Source organism: Lissotriton helveticus, chromosome 12 (assembly GCF_964261635.1).
Source record: "Lissotriton helveticus chromosome 12, aLisHel1.1, whole genome shotgun sequence".
NCBI classification, from domain to species: domain Eukaryota; kingdom Metazoa; phylum Chordata; class Amphibia; order Caudata; family Salamandridae; genus Lissotriton; species Lissotriton helveticus.
This window is the reverse complement of record NC_136073.1, coordinates 783812454-783832003: the sequence shown is the minus strand read 5'-3', so window position 1 is coordinate 783832003 and position 19550 is coordinate 783812454. Positions and strand designations below refer to the sequence as shown.

At 51.0% G+C, this 19550-nt stretch overlaps 1 protein-coding gene across 1 annotated transcript in view; it reads right to left on the bottom strand.

The window, feature by feature from the left end:
* Window positions 1-18949, bottom strand: part of LOC144799617 (mothers against decapentaplegic homolog 4-like) — a 285671-nt gene extending 266722 nt beyond the window's left edge. The window contains exon 1 of the mRNA XM_078671029.1: window positions 18781-18949. The gene's annotated coding sequence lies outside the window, so the exon portion shown is untranslated. The remainder of the gene's footprint in view (window positions 1-18780) is intronic.
* Between the last annotated feature and the right edge of the window lie 601 nt (window positions 18950-19550).

The following is a 19550-nucleotide window of genomic DNA, read 5'->3' as shown; positions in this document are numbered from 1 at the left end:
ATGGTGAACATGCCTCACTAATAAATAACGGATGTCAAATGGTTATTAAAATATTTACACGTGGTACAAAGGGCGGGCGTTATCTAAATCCTGTGTTTTTGCCAACATTGTTTCTTCTTAGATTTTTTTTAGAATCCACCCAAATGTGTCCATTTTGTCCATTTGTACCAACACAACGAATGAGATGGTAAAGTTCATCAAAAAATAATTTAAAATCCTGGAAACCTATATTTGGTCATAATAATAAAGTATTAGCTCATCTAAACTGTACAACTTTTTAAAAAAAAAGAAATGATTAAGAAACAGTTAAGAACCATAGTTATCCATTCTAATTCCTCATCTGCTAGTGAGAGTAATGAGTTCTGCCCTTGAAAGAGGAGTGGTCACTTCTGCCATAGTAAAAATATCATGCGGTGACGTGATAAATGGACGGAAACAACCAAATAAGCAAAATAACCAGTTTGGTCGCATTCCATGCGAAAAGAGGCGAGTGCAACGAAGAGCGGAGCCCCTAAGCCAACCCTTCACACACCAAGAGCGCCCTGAAGCAATGCGCCTATCCCAGAGCCTTGTAGTCAGCCAGAGGATACATCTCTGAGCGCTCACCCCCCTTCACTTTTTTTTTTTGGTTCAAATCTGTTTTTTATTGTGAACACAGCGATAAGCCTACAACCCCGGTTCGGGGCCGGCCGCGCAGAGAAAAACCAGTAGGCAGTACTAACCAGGGGGGGTGGAACCGTTAACACAGCGCCCTGCCTACAACCCACGGAGGGGGCCGGCAGCGTGGCTTAGGGGAGAGTATAGCAAGAGGCGGCCATATGCTGGCAATGCGTCGTTGTGCGGGGGAGGCGCGTATGTGGGGGAGAGCAATGGTGTCACATTTTCAAAGGCCCAACAGGGACCAAACTGCCCCAAAGAGGGGCGGAAGCCAGAGTGGCAAGTAGGAAAGAAGAAAAAGTCGGAAGAGGAGTGAGCAGTGACGAGGTGGAGAGGGGTCTGGGGGGTGCGTCTGCAGTCGCCAATAGGAGATGGAAAACGCAAATCGGCACTGGGGGAGGTGACTAAGAGCCTAGCCTGCTCGGGTCAGCAGGGATGAGAGCGTCCTCGAACAATTGCAGGGCGCGAAGCCTGGGAGGCATGTGGCGGGCATAGCTGATGGAGCACAGGTAGCGCACGAGAGGTTCCCACACTGCCTGGAAGCGTACCCCCCTTGATTGTATCCGCGCCGTGAGCAGCTCCATAGTCAGGACTTGCCAGAGGCGCACGAACCAGGATGCTATCGGTGGTGCCTCAGCCCGCTTCCAGTACAGAGCAATGAGTTGCCTGGCAGCACCTAACATGTGAAGGGTGAGGATCCAGTCGCTGCGCGTGAGGGCCCTAAGTGTGGGGGGTCGAATGCCCAGCAGGAGTGTGCAAACCTCTTCAGGGAGGGGAAAACCCAACACCTTCTTAATGTGACTAAGGACCTCCTTCCAAAAGACAGCTAGGGTAGGGCACGACCACCAGATGTGTACGAAGTCACCAGTCGCAGTGCCACACCTCCAGCACAGCGGCGAGGAAGTGGGGAACATTTTGCTGAGTCTCAGGGGAGTGTAGTACCATTGCGTTAGCATCTTGTACGCGTTTTCCCTCTGCGGAATGCTGCGGTAGGTTTTGGGGATGTCGTTCCAGAGCCGAGTCCATTGAGATGGCGTGATATCAGCGCGAGTCGCCGACTGCCACTGCCTCTGGTAGGGATGTGCGGGCGGAGCGATGGGGTGTTGCAGTATGTTGTAGATCTGGGAGATGAGCCGTTTCAGTCCCCCGAGGGAGCGTGCCAACTTCTCAAATGGGGTATATGCCCTGGTAGCAGCCTGATACATGCCGTCTCCCGAGATCCAGTGGCGCAGCTGCGCATACTGTAAGCTAGCAGTTAAAGGGAGGCTAAATTCTTCCCTGCAGTCCAGCCATGATTTGGGCGACCCACCAAGGAAAAGATCCCCTGCAACCCTGCAGTCACCTTGTGTCCAGCTCTCGAAAGCTCGGGACTGGGCAGCGGGGGGAAAGTGCGGGTTACCTGCAATGGGGGTGTGTGGAGAGGGGAACGTGGTTAGACCCTTGGACACTGCCACTCTGTCCCATACTTCAAGAACCGTCCTCGTGGGGACCGCCATATATGCACTTCTGGAGCGCGCCACCCGCGGTAACCAAGGTAGGTCCCATATGGTGCGCCCCGTGACCACTCGATCCATGTGGAACCAGTGCTTGTCGCTTTCGCGTGCACCCCATTCTATCACGAACCGGAGATGCGCCGCCCAATAGTAGTGGAGGAGATTCGGGCAGGCCAGGCCACCCCTGTCTCTTGGCTCCATGAGGACTTTCTGCGAGAACCGGGGCCGTTTGCCCCCCCATATGAAGGAAGTGAGGTCGCGTTGGAGGGTTCTGATACAGTGAATCGGGATCGGGGTGGGGAGGCACTGGAAAACATACAGAATGCGGGGGAGGACCGACATCTTGACAGCGTTGAGCCGCCCTAGCCAGGAAATCATCAAAGGTTTCCATTTCCGCAGGTCCGCCAGAACTTCCTTGCGGCAAGAGGCCCAGTTCCTCGAGGACCACGAGTCAAGGTGGGGTGTGAGGTCCAGACCCAGGTATTGAATGTGGTCATCCGCCCACCGGTAGGGTGTGACCCCCTTCAGGAAGGAGACCTCCTCATCGGGGATGGTGAGGTTAAGCGCCCAAGATTTGGTGTGGTTAATTTTAAGGCCGGACGCTTGCTCAAACAGTGAGAGGGCTTTGTGCACCGCTGGGAGGGAGATCCGAGGGTTCGTAAGAGTAAGAATCAGGTCGTCCGCAAACAGCGCTACCTTGTTAGTGCGCCCTCCGTGGGGGATACCATGAATGTCTGGAGCGCGCCTAATCAGCTCCGCCAGTGGCTCGACCGCAAGAGCGAACAGGAGCGGCGAAAGCGGGCATCCCTGCCTCGTGCCCCTGTGAATCGAGAGCGGCGATGTCAGTTGACCGTTGACCCGAATTCTGGCCTGCGGCCCAAGGTAAGGGGCCATGCACCTGGAGATCATGGTAGGGCCAAGACCTAGTTTCTGGAGGACCGCCCGCAGGAAGGTCCAGTCGACCCGGTCGAAGGCCTTTTCTGCGTCCAGCGAGAGGAGGCAGGCCGGGATTTTCCAGTGGTGCGCCTTTCCCACTAAGTGCGCCAGCCTGCGAACATTGTCGGCTCCCTGACGGTCCCGTATAAATCCCACCTGGTCCGGGTTCACCAATCCCGGCATGTGCGGGTCCAGCCGCTTGGCCAGGATCTTAGTGTAGATCTTGAGATCGGTGTTAAGGAGGGCGATGGGGCGGTAGGAGGCACATAGGTCGGGGTCCTTCCCAGGCTTGGGGATCAGGGCAATTTCCGCCAGGCCCATATCAGGGGATGGGCCAACGGTGTCAGAGAAGGAGCTGTATAGCCGCAGCAGATGCGGGCGGAGCTGGGTCAGGAACAGGCGATAGAAGGTCAACGGCAGGCCATCCGGCCCCGGGGTTTTCCCCATGGGGAGGTCCTTGACAGCTTCTGTTATTTCCTCCTCCTGCAAGGGACCCTCTAGCGTGGCTGCACACGCCGGGGACAGTGGAGACCCCCCGAAGTCCGCGAGGACGGCTTCTCGTGCCTCCGCAGAGGTGGGCTCCTCAGCATACAGGGAGGAGTAGTAAGCGACAAATGCGGCCTGCTTGGCCGTCTCAGAGGTGGCACTGGTGCCATCCTGCGGCTTGACATTGGCAATGTGGGCCCTAGCGGCACGTGCCCGCAGCCTGCCGGCCAGTAGACGACCAACCTTGTCCCCTCCCTCGTAATACCGTTGCTTGAGCGCTAGTAGGGAGTGTTCCGCCTTGTTGGTGCGCAGGGCGCGGAGTTGCCCCCTGAGATTGGCGAGAGTTCTCTTTGACGCCCGTGAAGGGGAGTCCCGGTCCCGGGCCTCCGCCAGTTTGATCTCGCTAGCCAGGTCGGTTTCCATCTTGAACTCTTCCTTCCTCCGCGCCGCCGCCAGGGAGGTGATGTGGCCCCGAATGGTGGCCTTGAAGGCATCCCAGACCGTGCAAAAGGGCAGATCAGGGGTGTCGTTAACGGCGAAATACGAGTCTATGGCGTCACGGATGCTGGCGACGTCGTCCGGGTCCCGGAGGACTCTCGGCGGGAGCGTCCACCTGCGTTCACGAGCGGTACGGGCCAGGGGGTCCTGCAACAAAAGCTCCACGTGTGCGTGGTCCGACAGGGAAATGTCGGAGATAGCGGCAGCTAAGGAGTCTCGGGCCAATTCAAGGGAGGTGAAGAGATAGTCGATTCGGGAGTATGTCCGATGGGAATGTGAATAGAAGGAGTAGTCCCGGGCCCCCGGGTTGTGGTAGCGCCACACGTCCCAAACAAGGGTCCCAAACAAGATTGAAGTCGCCGCCCAGGATCACATTAGTGTCGCCCGATGGGAACTGCTCCCGCAGAAGCGCCTGGAGGTATTTGTCCTGCGACTGGTTGGGTGCGTATACACACCCTAGAGTGAACTGTGCACGTCCCATCTGTACCGTGGCTCGGAGGAAACGCCCGTCAGTGCTTTTGAAGGGTTTCACGGGTCCCCGCCTAATGCCAGCCCTGCAGAGGATCGCCACTCCCGCTGTCTTGGTGTCAGAGGTTGCCCAGAACTGTGTAGGGTATCTAGGGTGCGCCATGCGTTTGATGTCTCCCCTAAGAAGGTGTGTCTCCTGGAGGAAGATAATGTCAGGGGAGCGGTGTAGGAGGTAGCGCCATATCTGCTTCCGCTTGTTGGGGGAGTTGAGCCCTTTGACGTTGAGGGAGAGGACCTTCAAGGGTGTAGGGACGTTCGCTGTCATAGCACTAAGGGGGAGTGGAGTCGCGCAAGACCCAACATAGCAGACCCTCCCGCAGACAGGACAGCGGCAGCCTCATCTCGCCTCCAGCGTGCCAACCCCCGCAGGACCCACCCCGCCACCCCTTCGCAGGCGCGGGGAGGGAATAATAGGAGAGGGCAGTGTAAGGGGAAAGTAGGAAGAGGAGAGAGAGAAAAAAGAGAAAAGGCGCAGAGAAGAAACAGAACCAAAACAGGCCAACAGGGCCAGTGTACATTGTCCCAGATACCGGACATCCTCTACCCGAGGGTTTGGATGAACTCAGGAATGTCACTTCCTACGGGACAAAGGGGGGGAGCGGAGATCTGGGTAAGTGGAATCAGATCCAGTCGTCTCAGAGCCCGTCCACCCCGCTGCTTCAAGGTAGTCCGGGGGTGCGTCGGGCCGTGGGGTCCACATGGTCCGTTCAGGCGCCATTGGGGCGCTGGGGCTCCGTGATGCAGTACATGGCCTGGAGGAGGCAAAGGGTGTCGTCCATTCCTGCAGACCCCCGCGGGTGGGGGGGGGGGGGAGAGCCATGGATGTGGCCCGCCAGTGAGAGGGGGGAGCCCCTCCCCCAAGAACAGTGGGGTGAGGTCCCCATGGCGCAGGAGGACACGTCAAAGTGCCCAGCGGGCGAGCGTGTGCTCAGGGCTGCCGGAGGCACAGAAGCAATGGTCAGCGTCCTTCCGGAGTCGAGGGGTGATCCCCACCCTCAGATCCAGAAGCGATGAGCTGGGAGGCCTGTTCCTCACGGTCGCCCTCAAGGGAGCGGATGTGTGCGATGATGTCCTGTTTGGTCTGTGAGGCAGAGAGTGCGTCCACCGGAGGGGGCCGCCGACGTTTGCGCACAGTGGACCATTCTGAGCGTGGAGGGGCCTTCTCCAGGTGGGGAGGGCGGGTCGGACTGTGATCCGGGGACTCCGGCATGCCTAGCAGTTGTGCCGCTTCTTGGTAGGACCTGAGTGCCCTGCGCTTGTCCTCCCACCTGAAGATGAGCGCGAAGGGATGGCCCCACTGATAAGAGATGTTGAGGGTCCGGAGTCTCTCCGTGATCGGGCGGAAGACCTTTCGTCTGTAGAGGGTGGTGGGGGCCAGGTCCTGAAAGATCTGGATCTTGTGGCCTTCGTACCTCAGGTCCGGGTTGTCTCTAGCCGCCTTCAAAATGGCCTCCTTCTCAGTGAAATAATGAAGCCTGGTGACGATGTCGGGCAGGAGACCCGCTTTTCCTCCCGCTCCAAAGACTCGGTGTGCGCGGTCGAGGCGCGGCGGGGGGGCGTCTTCCTCGCCCCACACCGCTTGCAGGAGTAGGGCCACATAGGCCATGGTATTAGTCCCCTCTTCTCCAAGTGGCACACCCCGGATGCGGAGGTTGTTGCGGCGTCCCCTATTTTCCAGGTCCCCCTGCTTGATCTGGAGCTGGATATGTTGGTCTTCGAGGGTCGCCACTCTCCGCCAGATCTGCTCTAGGTCTTCGGTGCGGGAGTCCACTGTCTTCTCCAGGCCGTCGACCCGATCGCCGAGGTCGGTGACTTCTTTGCGCAACTCTTTGACGCATGTGTGGACCTCCGTCCTGAGGGATCCGATTTCGGACTTTAAGTCCGTCATGAAGGACGACATGAAAGCCTGGGTCACCGGGGGGGAGTCAGCGGGCTGCTGAGGTTTCGCCCCTGTTGCTGGCGGTGGGCCTCCAGAAGACGGCGAGCCCGCTTTTCCCCACATGGAGGCCACCGACGCACCTCTGGTCGCCGCCGGCGGGGGGTCCGGCCTGTTCCCTTTGCCACGCGTCATGGTCCACTCTGGGCGTCGGAGAATGGCGGGGGGAGAAAAAGGCAAGTCTTCGCGTGCAACCCCCGGTCCGCGGTAGAGGAGAGCCCAAGGGAGGTCCAAAGGTGTCCCGGAGGGTCAGCAACCCAGGGACCGCGATCAGGGGCTCCAGGCCCCAAGGCAGGGGGATGGCAGGATGTATTAAGGGCTCCGCAATCCCGGAGTCGGGCTGGCCAGGTGTTAGCCCGTAGAGGACGCCAGAGCAGCAAAGGGCTGACGCGTAGGAGGGCCGCGTGGGCGAGGGAGAAGTTCCCGCGGGTAGGTAAGGCTGCGAAGAGGCAGAGGGGGTGGAGGAGGATTCCTGTCGCAGACTCCCCGCTGCGGCCAAAGTTCGAGTCCCACAGGCTGGGGCCCTCCAATGGATGTGGCAGAACTCAGCCTCCCGGTGGCCCCACCGCCCTCAGTCGAGGCTCGCCAGATCTGCAGGGTGATCAGTAGCAGGGGGTCCTGTGTGCATGCGGGCCGGCCACCCGCCTCTAGATGCCGCCCCTCCAGCTGCCCCCAGAAAGTCAAGATGGAGGTCGGGGGTGAGGTAGGGCCCTCCCAGCGCTAGACCCGACCTCGGACAGTCAGGAGGGGGGGGGGGCGGCGCCGAAGCTGCAGCTCACCGTGGGGATCCCGCGACGGGTGATCGATCAGGAGCTGGGGGTCACGTGCAGAGGGCCTCCGGCGTGCAGTCCGGGTCCGGTCTCGCTTTCCCGCCCAGGCCGGGGCCTCCCGCAGTCACGGAGCTCGGGCTGGCCCGACCCCTCCGGGAACCGCCAGGGAGAAGGGGCGACGCAGAGGCTGTGGCTCACCGCTCAAGTCCCTCGGCGGATGCGTGGTCTGGAGCCGGGGCTCGGATGGGGAGAGCCTCCGGCGCGCACTCGGGGCCCGGCCTCTCCTTCCCGCCAAAGCCGGGGCCTTGCGTAGTCTCCGCGCTCCGGCGGGCTCAGCTCCTCCCGCCGGGGAGAAGTGCAGCGTCAGCCGTCCTGTTGGTGTGCCCAGGCACAGTCGGCACCTATGGGGAAGGCTCGCCTCGCGGGGGGCCCGGGAAGGCACCAGCACCTCGCCAGCCTCTGAGCTCAGCCCACCTCCGGGGGAGTCGGGCCAGTGGACTCCCCGGCAAAACCCGAGGCAAGATGGCGGCCGGAGGCCGATCGCGGAGGTCCCGGGGCTCCGGGCGGCTGCAGCGAGAGTCTCGGCGAGGAGGACTCGTCCTCAGGAGGTGTCGCTGAGTGAGCTGGAAGCAATCAGGGGGCCCCCAGGTAGAAGAGACCCCCGGATGTCGCTGAAACAGGCTTTAGGGACAGCGGGGCGACAGAGCTCTCTCGAGACGCGTCCGTTTACATCGCTGTCTCGGCCACGCCCCCACCCCCCTTCACTTTGATGCACTTTAATCCCTTCAACGCTGTGGACGGGGGGCATTCTCAGAATTATTTTTGCTTCAAATATATTTTTTAATGCTTTAAGAAGATTAAAGTTAGCTTCAAAACAGCCGAATGTCGAACTACAATTTAGACCAACAGTGTCAAACATAGGAACAGGAAGCCCCAAACAGGACATATTTTCAGGCTATTCACTCGACATAAATTTACATATTACAAATTGTAATTGCATTTATATAACGCTTACTACCACTAATGAGGCACTGAAGCACTTTATGCTGGGCAGCTCTCTGCTGCGAAGGTTAGGGGTTAGTCCAGTGTTATTGATTACTCATTGGAATTAGTTGTGCTCAAGCTAACCATTCCATGCAGTCATTCCAATTTCCTTATGGTGGAGTAAATTAATGGGGGTTAGCTGGGAACATTAGTGGGGAGGGAGTGTGAGCTCGTGCACATGGTTGGTGGAATTAATGGATGATTCAGAGGAGATTAGATTGCATAGGGTGAATACATTTGCATAGCCAATGGTTATCATGAAAGTCTGGCATGTATCTGGCCCTAAATTGGCCACTCCATTTTTAGAGCAATATACGATTTATACACAAAAACAGACATTTGGACCATAAACAATGAATATTGATTGCCATTAAGGGTGGTGACACTTGCAGTGGCGTGGGCCTAGTGTGCTGAAATGCAGGGGCACTCGATCCCAGGATGCAAGGTGTTCACCATAAAAAATATTCCATCAGAATGCATCTGGACAGATTGTAAACACACCTTGGAACGTTTGCACCAAGAGTAAGAGAGGAAGTATTGGTTTGTAACAACAGCTGCGTTTTCCTGACAAGCTGACGCCCATGATAGACTGGCACAGCTGGGTAAGGCCGGGGGGGACATTAGTATAATATGTAACTGACCCTATCCAGCCCTGCCTGCCTTTTAGGACATCTCAAATTTCATCATCTTTTATCCTGTTTTTGCAATATGGCTTAGTCGAGAAACTGACGAGAAACAAAGACAGATACGAAAATGTTTTCATTGGTGCCTTCATTTTAGGAGCTCACCACGAAACATGAGCAGAATCTGCCACTACTTTGTCTTAGGTACGGTGCAGTGAGATGTCTTACACTTGTCTCTATTCAAGTCATGTGTTTAGACTTATGGAGTGCAAACGTAGCTCGAATGCACAGATCATTGGACGACATGGTGATCAGGTGAGCAACACTATATAAAAGAACTCGATAGCAGAGGAAGGGTGAATCTCATCTGAGTGGGACACGGAGTGGAAAAGGGATCCGGGAAATCCTTACTGATGATGGATGAGAATTCTTTGAAGAGATGGGCCTTCAAGCTTCTTTCGACTTGCAGCAGGAAAGCTGCAAGCCTGATGAATGCAGATATTTTGTTCCATATTGAGAAGGAGAAGGATTGCATCCAGGCATTTTCTCTTTTTGTAGTTTAGAGCTTGGTGATGACTTTGCTTATGTCGTTGCGTTGACCCACAGACCGGCTCTATTTTTCACCGGATATAGAAGAGGCTTATTTTTACAGCTTCTGGATTTATGGTATTTTTTTGTTTTATATTTCTGTCAGTATTTATCCATACTTATTTTTTGCTCATTGCATCTGTATTTATCCATATCTATGCTGTGCTTAGTAGTGGTGGGCAAACCACTGAAAGCTCATGCCAGGCTTGAGCATGAAGCCTGGCTCTGGCTCAGCTTGACGTCCTGTTGGAACCGCGAGCTTATAACGAGTCGAGCTTTCATGTGGCTTCTGCCAGCCTCTCTCCCTCCCTCCACCCAAGATCTGGCATTACGGTCAGAACTGCCAAGTATAGAACTGGGGATCCAGGTTGGAGTCTCAGTGCTGGCTCAACATCCTGTGATTCTGGGCAAATCACTTACTCTCCCCATACCTATAAACAATGCATGTGACCCTGTGTAAGGTAGCTGGTGCTCATGTAAAGTGTTGGCCCATCAGGTTAAGTTCTCCCTTTTTTTTTTTTTTGCAGAGTTTTATATAGCGCGAACTAGACCTGAACCGAATCAGGTATCAGAGCGCTTTACATAGCACCAGTTACGTTAAATGAGGACATACTTTCATCTTTTTTTTATTTTTAGGCACGGGGAGATTAAGTGATTTGCCCAGAATCACAGGAGGTTTTTGGCATCGTTACCGAGACTCGAACCCAGATCCCCAGGTCCGAGGTCGAGCGCCTTAGCCGTTAGGCCAACCCCTCTCCCTTTACTTAAAAACTGCAGAAAAATTAACTAAGAGGTCAAAACAAAGCCTCAACATAAGGAAAGACAAATAGATACGCATTTGCCACTGATTTGTACAAAGTGAAACCTGAAAACCTGGATAAATAGAGGCTTCCTCACGTAAATTGTGTTATCTCAGCTTAGGCAAACATTTTATTTCTAACACACAAAGAGAGGCCGAGAGGGTGGGAAATCTAGTTGCATTCTCCCTAGCACAACCTCGGACACCTATTACCTAGGTTCGATTTCTAGGATAGGTCCTGGAGAAAATTCAAAAGATTTTGGAGTAGACGCCTCAACCACTATGTATAGTGAGTGGCATGCTTCATCATCGGTGCCCATACACACCGTGGAAGGATAATACCACCATGGTGGACTCAACTGAGGTTGGGAGTTCTTATATAAATTGTTACTGAGTTTGGAGCTGGGATCCAGAGGAAACAAGCATTTGCAATGCAATAGGTCTCGCATTAGGCAAAGTTTGAGCTTTTAGTATTGTAAATGGCATTGGCTATTTTTTTTGCAGTAGTTACGTTTTGTTTTTATAAAAAGGGACATATAAAATATGTTGCATATTGACATATAATGATGCAGCCCACCTATGACTTATGCAGCAGCAAAATGGAGCAGCATTGAGATCAATTTGTACTGTAAGTGCAGCTCCTGACAGTCCTCTGACCGCAGGCCGGTCGCTGCCCTGCGTGTTTTATGCTGGCAGCTGCACTCTGCAACCTTCCACTGTTCTAAAGGATTGTATCCCGAGAGTGGGCATTATTGTATATTAACTCCACATTCCGCAATACAAATAACTTGCACTTTCCTCTGCAAGGCCTATTTCTATTTATAGTGGCTTATCCTGTACTTTATTTAATTTCAACTTTTATTAAAAGAAAAAAAACTACTCACTTGGGTGTGTGGCTGTCTTATTTCCCCATTCATAAGTTGTAAAATGCATATTTAACCTGCAGAGTGAATTTTGTTCTGTTCATGTTATTAAAGTATACCACTAGCTGCTGAAAATGCCTTGCTGCGCTCTACCAGCTGTTGGTGATGTTGTATTAAATGTCCAATTTCAGTGACAGACCAAGCTCGAAGAAGCTCTCCTTGGAAGGATGCTCAGTGTGTACTTTTATTGAAGGGCACTGGCGCTCCTGCCTCTCCCATCCTTTGTACGTCAAACTCCCACACGTTCATCCTTCCAATGTATGTAAAAACATCTAACACCAGTGCTGCGTTTTTTAGGTCTGGCTACGAACAGCTTAAGTGTTTACACCGAAATCTGAAAACAATGGAAATTATGGAATACCCTCCCTCATTGGCTATGATGTGTGGAGTAGCCCCCCTGCACAAGCATAGGGTGATTTCACTGCACATTAGACATGCATCTGCTGAGAGCGAATAGACAGATTTCACTTAAAAACAGCCCTACTGACGGCCGCATACGAAGAAATAGCAGTGCCACTACAATGCAATAAGTCAATAAGGGAAGAAACCACTATATATAAAATTACATTTACACAGTTTTTCTAAATATTTTAAGAGACAGTAAATGTAGAGGTTCAGCAAGGGGCAGAAGAGAGTGAGAGTAGTGCACCTCCTCCAATTCCATGTCACCTTACCAGTCCCTTTCACCATCCCAATCTCTGTCACACTTAATTCAGTTGTGCTCCAAATACCTACCACTGCCATCTCTCTTATGCAACTAGCCTTGTCACCATCCCCTATCCCTCTTAGCCTCCCTGTCACTCTCAACCTCCCTTTATCACCCTTTAACACCACTGAAGGAATTATGGCTTGCTCACTTTGCCCTCTCGATCTTTGCAATTTTGTACTGGTAATTTACTCCACTCCGTTCTGAAAGTTTAACAGCCATGACACTTTTCCAGGCATATTTGTTCCATTCTGCCGCTATGTGACACCAAAACAATAACTTACAACCATCATCAAATCTTTCACATTTAAAAAAAACTATATTTTGGGTTCAAACTAGTTGCACAATTCACTAGATCCCACTGAGATTATTCACACAACTAATTTTTAAAAACCACGTAGCAGCAAATGACAGCAACGTAATCTCCAAAAGAGGTACCGTGTTTACCTCCTCCCTCAAAGAGATATTGACAGGTGTACGAAATGCCACATGAATCTGCCTGGGCAAGCTCAAATCCATCGTATAGACCTTACTGTCCGCACATTACTTTCGTCATAACAATCCTTGTGGACAGCTTGCATAAACACGCAGACCAGCTTGTACAGCACAGATTTTGCATACACGCCTTTAGGGCAGCTGGAATCCGTTGTTTATTATTCTTTTGTACACAATTTGATTTAGCAGGCACATCATGTCAAACACAGCTGAGTAAAAATAAACATTGTTAAAAGATAAAATTAGAAAAAATGAAAATAAATCCTACGAGCAGCCACAAAGTATTCAGCCACCACCACCGACGATATAAAATACATCGTTTGGAAAGTAACACTATGAAGTGAACATAAACATTAATTTTAGGGAAGACACTGTTACTAACTAGCAAGTTATATTACAAACTCATAGGTGTTCAGAAAAGTGAAGTGGGGAACAACAGCAAAAAAAATCACTCAAGGAAACCTAAAACCGTGCTCTGCCGGCCTGCGACCAGGAAGTCAGGCAGGCCGGCGCGACAACAGGAAACAGGAAGTAGGAGGGCGGGAGCCTACCCCGCCTCCCACGGAAGAGCCGGAAGAGCCGCGATTGGTTGCAGCACCGGAGCAGGCAGGAGCCTACCCTGCGCCCCGGTGCCGAAGAATGGAGGAAGAGTCCTGCTGCCGGTGAGTGGGGCTTCGCTTTGTGGCTGGCCTGCGAGGGCGGGAGGGGGGCATGTGTGGGCGCGCGCGCGGCGGCGGCCTGTGTATGTGTGCGTGTGTCTTGGAGTCTGTGTGTATGCGTGTGTGACTGTGGGGGAGGAGGAGGAGGGGGTTGCCTGTCTGGGTGCCTGCGTGTCTGTGTAAGTGCGAGTGCGCGCCTGTGTGTGTGTGTGTGTGTCTGTGTCTGTCTGTGTGCATGCATGCATGCGCGGTAGGCTGGGAGTATGGGAGGGCGGCGCAGGACGGAACGTGCGCGTTCGCGTACACCAATCCAGCCTGGACTGCGCTCGTGCACCTTCTCGTCCGTCCTTCCCTCGAGACAGCTGACTATACGTCTCCAACCCTGGAAGCATCCTTTGGATGCTAATTCCAGGGCGAGACCTAAAAAGCAATCAAAATGTATCAGGGTATATCTAAAGGAATTTTCTTTATTGTTTGAGTACCCTAGACATGATTAAAAACTTGTGAGGGCTATTTGAGTATCAATGACTCAATTGCCCCTATATAAGCCAATTATATATTAATTGCTTTTTTCTCTGGATCTCTGCACCAAATCCAGTAGCAATTTATATAAGAACTCCCAACCTCAGTTGAGTCTACCATGGTGGTATTATCCTACAAGGGTCAGTACTGCCCACATCCGCTGGTTGTTTCTACTGCGCTTTAAAGAGCACTAGGTGGTCCTGAGGGCTGGAGGCATTCATAATGAGGACTATGAGTCCCAACAGCCTTAGAGGACCTTGGAGTTGGCGCCCGTCAATGACAGGAAGAGGCAGGGCACGGCCACCCCTCTTGGCTCTATTGCCCGGTGACATAGGACATCTGCGGTAAGTCTTTTATATATTCTCAAGGCCCTCCTGAATTGATTATTTGCACCTTTGCTGGTTTGCCCACTGTCCCTTAGTTCTGCACCGAGTAGAAAGTCCAATGAGTGCCTCGGGAAAAGCCCACAGGGTCTGGCCTTTTATTGATTGCGTGATCTTCCTGGCCCTACTGCTATTTTCCTTCAGGCCCCGCTCCAGGATGGAAATTTGGCAACTTGTGCTTTTACCTAACAGAGTGGTGAGGAGAAACTGTCTTGCACTCCCAAGGACATTGAGACTTTTTACACATGTGTGCCCACCCGAAAAGCTTGTCGACCACATGTAGGGGTATCTGTTTCCCTCCTAAAGCTCCAGAACTCAGTGAAGCGCACACAGTGCACATCACACGCTCAAGATCTAGGTCTGCTCTGGGCTCAGTGGAGTGGGATCGAGCTTTAGTCCTCCTCCCCGAATCTAACCTGCAGAGGTGATCTTTCCCCTGGCTCTGGAATTTACGCTGGGCAAGGTGAGGGAAGTGATCGATAAAAGCCCTTCCAGGCAGGCCGCAGGTCAGACGGGGTGCCTATGGATCTATATAAGATGTGAGAGGGAGAAAATGTGGCCTAACGGCTAGGGTGCTGGGTAACTAGGTTTGAGTCTCGACCGGGACGCTCAACATTCTGTGATTCTGGGCAAATAACTTAATCTCCTCGTGCCCAACAAAATGAATGTGTCCATCAGTAATGTAACGGGTGCTCATGTAATGCACTCAGATACCTTCGGGTCTAGTTTGCGCTATATAAACCTCCACACAAAAAAAAATAATATATATATATATATATATATATATATATATATATATATATATATATATATCTCCAACCTGGATCTGTGGGCCCCTCTTCTGTGCAATTATTTCAATGCCATCTGTAAGACAGGCCTACCACATTCATGGCACACAGCAGCCATTGTGCCAATATTTAAAAAGGGCAATCCCCAATCCCCCAAGTGCTACCAACCAAATTTACCTGATGGATTCCGTAGTCAAGCTGGTAGGGAGAGCGGTGCTGGAACACCTCCTTTACTGGGTCATGGAGACCGATGTCCTATCGGAGGAGCAGTATGGCTTTTGTGGGGGCTTAGGTATACTGGAGCAGTGCCTTAATTTGCATCTGGTGCAGTAGTAAATATTCCATCCCTAAGCAGGGCTCCATATACCTTGCCTTTATGGACCTCTCCTGCGCCTTCGACTTTGTGGTGAGCCCCCAACTTTGGGAGCTTTTGACTTACATGAGGGTAGAGAAGGAACTGGTCCAGTTTTAGAGAGCGATCCACAATGGTCTCTTCGCTTCAATTAGGTTTAGCCCTGCAGGGGAGCAGACTCATAGCTTTAAGATAAGGAGAGGGGTGCGTCCTAGTACCATTACTATTAGTATTGTACATGAACGGTCTTAGCCCTGCCTTGAATGCTAAAGTCTCCGATTCCCCCTGTATTAGCAGAAAAAGGTACCTGTCTTATTATATGCAGATGGCCCAGTTTTGCTATCAAGAACCCCCAACGGCCTTAATATCCTGTTTCAGGAATTTGTCTCCTTTATGGGCTCACTTGGATTAGCCACTATCCATTCTAAAACCTTCATAATGGCACGGAATCCAGAGCATACTAAACTGGAGGGAGTCTCACTCCATGGACACCACGTTGCCCTTGCACAGAATTTCCGCTATGTGGGTGTCGTCTTTGATGCCATGGCCAACTGAGGCCCTGGCATTGCCTAAACTCACCAGAAATTCATTAGCTCGTTTGGATACATCTTCAACCTTGCCAGATGCATTGGCAATAAACCTATTGCTCCTATGCTGGAGATTTATAGAAGTAAATATCTCTCCACCTTACTATATGGATCAGGAATTTGAGGCCACATTAATTCAAACCAGTTTTAAGGAGAACAAAACCGAGCGCTAAGGAGGTTACTGGGTGTTCCACCAGCGTGCTTAACCTTTATCCTGCACCAGGAGCTCGGATTGAATACGTAGCAGATCTAATTAAATTGGCCCCCGTACTGCTGTGATGCTCGATATGGACTAAGCTGCATGCCTTCTTTAACAAGGAAATCGTTAAACATTGTTTGTCATGTGATAGAAGTGCAAATTTTCCTTGGTTCCACCACATCAAGACCGTCTTGACTGACCTGGGTGAGCCGCATCTATTTGCTGAGCTAGCCTGTAGTCATGACTAAACAAAACACAACTTCTTTTAAATCACGTAGCTACCGCAGCAGAGAGGCCCATGAGTTTACTAGAACCTCTGTCAAGGAATATGCCTCGCTTTGTAGTACCCCTTGTGTGGAACCGTATTTGCCGTGGTTTGATATCCCCTGGGAAAGAATGGTACTCACCCATTTCAGATTGGGCTTTGTGTGCTGGCATCTGGGGTTCTCGTTGGGCCGGTTTGCCACTTCAAAAACTATGTTGTGCCCTTGTGATAAATCCTCTCCTCAGAGCTTGCTGCATTTTACGTCCTTCTGTAATTGTGATTTTAGCAAACAGTTTTTATTCTCAACTATAAGGAGACAGGGAATCAAAATGTTGAACGAGGAATTGGAATATCTGCAAATGCTGGACACTCCATCTAACTGTGTCAATATATGCTCTTTTGTAAAATGTGCTGTCGCCGAAGGAACTTATGTTTTAATGTGGCACATGCACCTTATATAATTAGCAGCATTGTGGGGTGTAGGTCCCACACGGCATTGGCTATTCTTGTAGGGCAACTTGATGGTGACTGAAGATTTATCTATTAGGCCTCATATTCCCCTATCTGTGATGGTTTTTAATGTCAAGTTTGAATGTTTTTATGTGTTTTAACTTCTTATGGGTACTCTAGTAACCTGAAATAAAGTTTGACTACTACTACTCATGTTTAATGTCCAACATGTTTTAGACATTTACAGCACAACATAGTCAATTGAAAGCATTTGCATTAAAGAACAGCTGTACTGCTGGAGTTATTTAAGCTTCATTATGAAAACTTTTTAATAACTCCGCTGTCAATCTGCACAGCTATTGACCTAGCACTCATGATTGATAGCAGTGAGAATCGCTCAAAAGATAATTTATTTTCCTTATTTATCTATATATTTTTTTAAATACTGATACGAAAATAAATGGTTTTCTGTCTGTTTTTATATGTACAAATCTTTAAAAATGTAATCTGGGAGCATTATATATGATTCAGCAAACTTTAAGGCCAAAGCAGTTGGGGCAAAGCAAGTTGGGAATGGGCAACCATTTCTACCTCTCTCTTTCAGACCGTTCAGAGGTGGTGAGAGACAAGATTGGATTTTTTTAATTCCTTTTCTTAGATATGGAATGGTATATAGGATGGTTTTCAGTGGGGTGTGGGAGTAGTCGGTAACACTGCCAAGAATGGGACTGCCTGCACCCAGAAAAAAGAGGACCAATGCTTGAACAACGTTTCTCAAGTGTGCTTGTGGAAGGGAAGGCTCTGAAGTCTGCCTGCAGGAAGGGATGGTTTCAATTTCAGTGGGAGTGAAAGTTGATACTATCTGATCTATACCTTTTTATTGGTGCCATGCTTTAAATGCTGGCTTAGAGTTTATAGTAAAGCCATGTGCTATTGCATTTGTGCTGCATATATTGCATTAATTTTTGTAGATGACAATACAGGAGCCATTTCGCTTATTATTTCAAAATGAACCCTTAGCTGCTGAGGCGTTTCCATCTACAGTGCTGGGCACTTTGTGCTTAGGCCTTCATAACTTATTTCTACAAAATGTATCCAGGTGAACTATAAGCCCCTTTTCTCCTCATTTTCAGTATTCTAAAGGTACCCAGGGTTTGTGGATGCCCCAATAAGGAACTATGAATTAGCCAAAATACAGGAAATTGTGTTTTTAATGGAAAAATTGGGGAAAGTGCTGTGCAAGAAGGTGTAGGTTTTTTTCACCCCATAAAAACATCAACAAAAGGTTTGTTGTGCTAAGATCACCATCTTCCCAGCTTTCAGTAACACACAGTTTATACATTGTTCTAACTGGTAGTCCACTGTACCCAATGTTTGAATGTCAAACCATGTGCAGTGGATAAGGGTATGAAACCCATGGATGAACCCAGAAAGCTACACATTCCTGAAAACTAGACAACATTCTGAACTTATCAAGGGGTTATTTGTGTAGTAGGGTGGCACAATATGACAAACACAGATTTTTAGTTTAAGTGTTTTTAAGCCACGTCCTTAATTACATCGACCACGCCCCTTTGAAAGACCCTCCTCCAGTTTATTCATCTCACTTAAATCCTGGGTTAGGGCTTGAAGTTTACTTCACAATGCGGTGCACGTTTTTAATGTCAGCGTGCATGCTGAATATATTTTGAGGCAAAGTGCTAAACTTTGGTGTTGAAAATCACTTGACTTTTAAGTCATGTCTGCTGCATTTTGAGGGGCTAACCATTATTATAGGCGTGCCTGGCCCCTTGAGACCACAAGTGGTGAGGGCCCTGGAAAAGGGTGTGGCTTAATAATCGAGGGCGGGGCTTGGCAATGCCACCGGATTCACGTTAATCGTAAATGACACAGCTTCTAACTGAAATAAAAGTCTGTCGAAGGGCCCCAATTCACGTCGGAAAGACAGAAGGCAGGGTTATAGCCCCACAGTGAAAGGCCTCTCAGGAGGAGGGCACGCGCGCTTATGCAGGCCTCACACTCCAAAACGAGGCGTGGCTTGAACCGCAAAACAGGCGGGGCCGAAGAGGGAGTGGGCGGCGCTTGGTACTTACAAGGCGAAGGTGCCTGGCTCGCACTCCTCACAGCCCCGCGGTTGCCGCTTCCATCCGCTCGCGCTGGTGCTTTCAGAGCTGCGGGCCCGCCGCGCGCGCCCTGATTGGCGGCAGACGGCTGCACGCGCGGATCCCGGGCTCGCGCTCCCAACCCTCTCTCGAGCCCTTGTTTTCCTTCAATAGAAAAACAAAAGGGGAGCCCGGTGCGTGAATCGTGTCTGGCAGCGCCCAGCCAATCACAGCCAGGGCGCGCCCTCCCGTGCCGCTGGAGGCGTGGCCGTCCGGGCTCGGCGCCGTCTGCCTGGTGCGTCTATGTGCCCGACTGTCTGTGTCTCTTAAGGTGGACTCAAGGGTTAGTATGCTCCTCGCAGTCTGTCTGACGCCGCGCCCCTGGCCGAGTCACGTCTCTTTACCTATGACTAGCTCTTCACGCACCCTTTCCACGCTGTGTGCTTTTTTTTTTTTTTTTTTTACTATATTGCATAAGCTGCCAAGGTTTGCGATAGCTTATGTGTGACATATTCATAATTTCAGTGCAATTATGAGTGACATTAAATGACTAGGAGTGACACTTTCTGGGGAGAAAAAATCAAGCAATGGCAAGGAGGGAAACAAATATCAGAAATGACACCTATTTCAGCAACGGGGAACGCAAAGATCTTAAAATTGCAAATAAGCACCTTAAATGGAAGGGCACTAACCCACTCAGTGCTTAATTTGTTTATAATAAAAAAAAAGTGCTAGCTAGGTCCCTTGTCTGGAGGCCACTA